Source organism: Fukomys damarensis, unplaced genomic scaffold (assembly GCF_012274545.1).
Source record: "Fukomys damarensis isolate Sample0158 unplaced genomic scaffold, DMR_v1.0_HiC HiC_scaffold_36, whole genome shotgun sequence".
Taxonomy (NCBI): Eukaryota; Metazoa; Chordata; class Mammalia; order Rodentia; family Bathyergidae; genus Fukomys; species Fukomys damarensis.
The window spans coordinates 48,446,946-48,452,069 of NW_022900948.1; positions in this window are offsets into that span (position 1 = coordinate 48,446,946).

The following is a 5,124-nucleotide window of genomic DNA, read 5'->3' on the forward strand; positions in this document are numbered from 1 at the left end:
GACCGGCTGTGGGCCGCCTATGTGCGCTGCTGGCCAAGGGCCTGTGGGTTTGAGGGTTTCCCTGCCTCAGCCTGCCTGGTCCCCTTCCCGGCCGGGGGGTTCTCAGGGTTAAGGTTCCTGGAAAGACAGTTTGATGAGTCTGGGGGTTCAGAAGGACGTGATGTCCGACAAAAGGATTTAAGTAATCATAACTCCAAAGTTTACAGCCTTAATAAGGAGAAGGGGCTGTATTTTTAGACCAGTTTTAACTTTGCTCTTGCAGAATCCACACCCGCTCCCCCAGGTCTGAAGTTTCAATGAGGTCCTCTCTCACTGCTGTATGCTGGGTTTTTGTTTTGTTTCCGATACTGGGGATTGAACCCAGAAAGTGCTAAGTGACATACCCAGCCTCCTCCTCCTCCTTCTTTTTTTTTTTTTTTTTTCTGTACCAGGGATCAAACTCAGGACCTTGCACTTTCGAAGTAGGCAGCAGAACCACTGAGCTAAATCCCTAACCCCCAGCCTCTATTTTTTATATTTTTATTTCTCACAGTGCTGGGCATTAAACCTGGACCTTCCCCCTGAGCCCATCCCCTAACCTTTTTGTTTTATTTTAGATGGGCTCTCACTATGTAGTTCCGACTGCCCTGGAACTCACTATGTAGTCCAGGCTGGTTTCAAACTCCCAGCAATCCTCCTGCCTCAGCCTCCTGAGTGCTGGGATAACAGGCATGCACCACCATGCCCAGCTTCCCTAACCTTTTTTTGTGTTTTTATTTTGAGAACTTGGGATCCTCCTGCCTCAGACTCTCTCTCTAGAGTGCTGTAATTACAGGCGTGACCATGCCTGGCTTCTTTTATTTTGAGGCAGGATCTTACTAGGTTTCCCTAGCTGGCTTTGAACATGCCATTCTCCCGCCTCATCCTCCCATGTAAATGAGGTTACAGGTGTGCATCACCACACCTGGGCATTCTGTGGGCTTTGACAAGTGGGCAGTGATGTGTTTCCCCATTTCAACATCATATAGATTAGTTCTGTTGACCTGTTCCGTGCTCACCTGTACATCCCCTGCTTTGCCTCAGTTTCCCTTTTTGAGAGGATCGAGACAGGGTCTCACTGTAGTTCAGGCTGGCCTCCAACTGTGTTGCCCAGGCTGGCCTCAAACTCATGGCGATCTTCCTGCTTCAGCCTCCCCAGTGCTGGGATTACAGGCCTGTGCCACCATGCCTGGCTAGCTTCACTTTTTCAAATTGGATTCTTCTGGGGTCCTAACGAGGCCGGGGATGGGGTTCACACTGTCCCAGTGGGGAGACTTGGGCTCAGAGAGTGGGGGACTCACACTCGCAGGCTGTGCAGCAGGCTGAGGGGGACCACCTTATGGCTTCGCCACACCCCGCATGTGGCCAGGGGCAGCCGCTGTGGCCTCTCGGTGGGTGACGGTGCCCCCAGCCGCATCTCAGCTATGCCAAGCCGTTCTGCATTCTAACCGAAGCTGGGAAAAGCTGAGAGGGAGCCAGGAAGCCCACGGAGGCCTGGCTCTCCGTGGAGCGCCGGGCGCGTCCCTGGGGGATGTGACGGCCCTGCCAGCCTGTCCTGCTGCACCACCCTTGTGAGAGGAGCAGGTGTCCCCACAGGTCACCCACAGTCCTCCTGCAGGACGCAGGGCCAGCCTCCAGGTGGGCTCAGCGCACAGGGTGGGTGTGTGGCAGCGGCAGGGTCCCTGGATGCTGGTTCAGGTTATTTATGAGCTCATCTATTTTCCAGGACAAGCCTTCTTATATGTGGTTGCCATGGTAGCCTTAAACCCAGCATCTTATTAATCCTGCATGTTATAAAATAAATATACATCAGACAATCAAGGTGAAGGTTCCGTTTTTTATTATGCATTTGGCTCTGGCGTCCGGGACACCGGCTCCCTCCTCCTGGAGCACATCCGTCAGGCCTGAGAGGTGGGAGCGGAGGCTCAGTGGGCTGGGCTCACCGACCTGGGCTGGGCTCAGTGGGGGCTGCGGGTGCGGGTGGGGCGGGATGGGGCCAGCTGTCTGCCGGGTGAGGGCGACACCCAGCTGGAGAGGGGCAGGTGCACGGTCCCTCAGGGGCAGGGAGGTCACCCGGCCCCCTGCCTTCTGTGTCCCCCTCGCTCTTCCGAACCTCACACTGCAGGGCAGTGCCGCCCCAGGAAGCCACTTCTGGTTCCCATCTGTGCAGCCTCAAAGTCCCGACCTGACTTCCGTGGCAACCAGGACCCAACCAGGCCCACGCACTGCCCAACTCTGGGCACCCCCCGTGGCTCCTCACTTGCACCTCTGCCACCCGCTCTCCACAGCCTCCCTGGCTGGCACGGGGACTGGGTTCCAAGTCTCCCACCCTGGCACAGCACAGCACCAGCAGCCTCAGCCTCAGCCCGGCCTCTTCTGACCCAACGGTGGAGGGCAGGGTCCCAGGAAGGGCAGCCACCCAGACTCCGGGCAGTGCTGGGAGCTCGTGGTTCCGGGAGGCAGCTGGTGTGTGCGGGACACACCTGCCGGCCGAGAGGCGAGGTCTCCGGGGCCACTTTTCCAGTCCGGACCTGGGCAGCAGGGACACCCGGCGGCCACCACCCAATGCCTTTCACAGCCGGCACCTGAGGCCTGGCCCATCCATCCCGGCAGGCGGCCACCAGCCTGTCTGTGCTCCCAGCCCCCAGGGCCCGATCAGGGCATCGACAGAACTGCGCTTTCGCCATTTAATTAAGCTCGGTTTAATTAAAAGCCTGGAGTTCTTTATTAGACTGGGTAATTGATTTAATTTTCTGTGAGATTCGAGTGCCAAACAGCCCTGTGTCGGGAGCTCCTGAAGCCCACACAAGAGGAGAAGCTGCCCGTGCTCCCTGCGCCCCACATCCTCAGCCATGGCCCCCACCCCAGCCAGAACTCAGCAGGAAAGTGGGGGCAGCTAGAAGCCCCCACAGGCACCCCGAGGGAGATGGTAGACAGGGTTTTCCTGGGGGCTCAGGCAATGGTGACAGGGAAACCAATGTTTGGCTAATTCTCATTTGTTCGTAGACATGGTCTCGATATGTAGCCCAGGCTGACCTTCCACTTGCAGTGACCCTCCTGTCTCAGCCTCCCAAGAGCTGTGATTACAGGTGTGCGCCACCACGCCCAGCAGTAGCTTTTCTCTAAAAGTGTGACCCTGTCCAGCTGCCTTGGGAACAAGTGGCCGTGTGCCTGAGGGCAGGGCCTGCCTGGGGGTGCTTTCCAGGTGCTCCCGCCAGGGTCCCCAGAGTCAGCAACGGGTCACTCGATGGCCTAGGAGGCAATAGGACCACTGGACCCCGCATCTCTGAGAAGGAGCCCTGCAGCAGGACTGTTGCCTCCGTCCAGGCTGCCTGCAGAGTCCCGACACGGGAGGGCTGTGTGGGTGGAGCCTGGTTGAAAGCCGGCAGGCTGCTCTCCTTCCTCTGCAGCAGCTGTGCCTGGAGCCCCAGGGCCAAGGGCCGGGTCCTCTCCAAGGCAGATCTGGAGCTGTGTGAGGAAGCAGAGGCTCGGCTGCCGGAGGGCCTGGTGATTCGCAGGTGCAGAACCCAGTCGTGACAACTGGGCTACCCAAGGCCCCACATGGGACTCACGGGGCCAGGGAGGAGAGATCCACATCCATCCGTGGAAGGATGGACACCGCACCTCGCCCTGGATGACACTGATTCGCACCGGGACGTGGACAGAACTGGGGGACACCTGCTCGGCGACGGGAACCAGGCAGGACGTCCCCGTGCTGCCTGCCCACTGCCGCTGAGGGGGGTCCAGAGGGCAGAGGGTCCGTGACCCAGCCTGGTCCTGGGCAGGGGAGAATCCAGCCTGTTTGCCCAGCCCCCTGGCTGGCAGTCCCCTGCCCCCTGCGTCCCGTCCACATTGCGGTCTCTGACCAGGCACCTGGCAGGCGACCCTCTCTGGACGCTCACACAGGCCCAGGGCCAACTGGCCAGAAATGGACCCTGCGGTCTTCACCCTCACACTCGGGGGATCCAGCACTTTCACGGCACGGGGCCGTCACACTCCGTCCCCGGCCTCAGCTCTGTCTCCACTGCACCTGACAGGGGCCCCAAAAGGGCACCCACAGCCCTGTCTTTCTGGGACAGCTGAAGGCTCCCCCACCTCGCAGCAGGGCCCTCTCTCCTTCTCCACTTCCTCCCCCTACTCCCTTTTTCTGTCTTTGGGTTGAATCCGGGGCATCTTCATACTGAGCTAATCCCCAGCCTTTCTTCGTCTTGTTTTCTTTTAATATTTTACTTTTGAGGCAGAGTAATGTTAAATTTGCCCAGGCTGGCTTGAACTGGCGATCCTCCTGCCTCAGCGTCCCAGGTTGCTGGGATTGCAGGTGTATGCCCCTGAGTCCTACTGGGGATTCTTTTCAAGGTAAGAGAACGCCTCACAGTGAGTGTGGCCGCACACGCCTGTGAATGCACTAAAGGAACATGTGGCGTGCCCTAACTGGGCTGATTGTGAGGGACGTGAATTACATTCCTCTTATTTCCAGGGCTGAGTGTTACACGTGCTGGGCCAGCTCTGGGCCACTGAGCCACACCCAGCCCGTGATTTACATCTTAATCAAACTGTTATACACAAAAATAGCAGCTTGCTGGGTGCCGTAGTGAATGCCTATAATCCTAGCTACTCGGGAAACTGAGGCAGGAGGATTAGAAGTTTGAGGCCAGCCTGGGGAATTTAGTGAGACCTTGAATCAAAAATTTTAAAATTTTGGCCAGGTGTGGTGGCGCACATGGGAGGCTGAGGCAGGAGGATTGCCATGAGTTCAAGGCCAGCCTCGGCTACAAAGTGAGCTCAAGCCAGCCTAAACTACAGAGCAAGACCGTGTCTCAAAAATAAATAGCCGGGCGTCGTTGCACAGGCCTGTAATCCCAGCATTTGGGAGGCTGAGGCAGGAGGATCACTGTGAGTTCGAGACCAGCCTGGGCTACAGTGAGTTCCAGGTCAGGCTCACTACATAAGTGAGACCCTGTCTCAAAAAACAATAAAAATAAATAAATATAAATAATTTTAATTTTTTGGAAAAGATGGGGTTGTAACTCAGTGCTTGCCTAGCATGAACCAGGCCTGAGTTCAATTCTCAGTACCACAAGAAAAGAAAGAAGCTCTGTGGGCCCC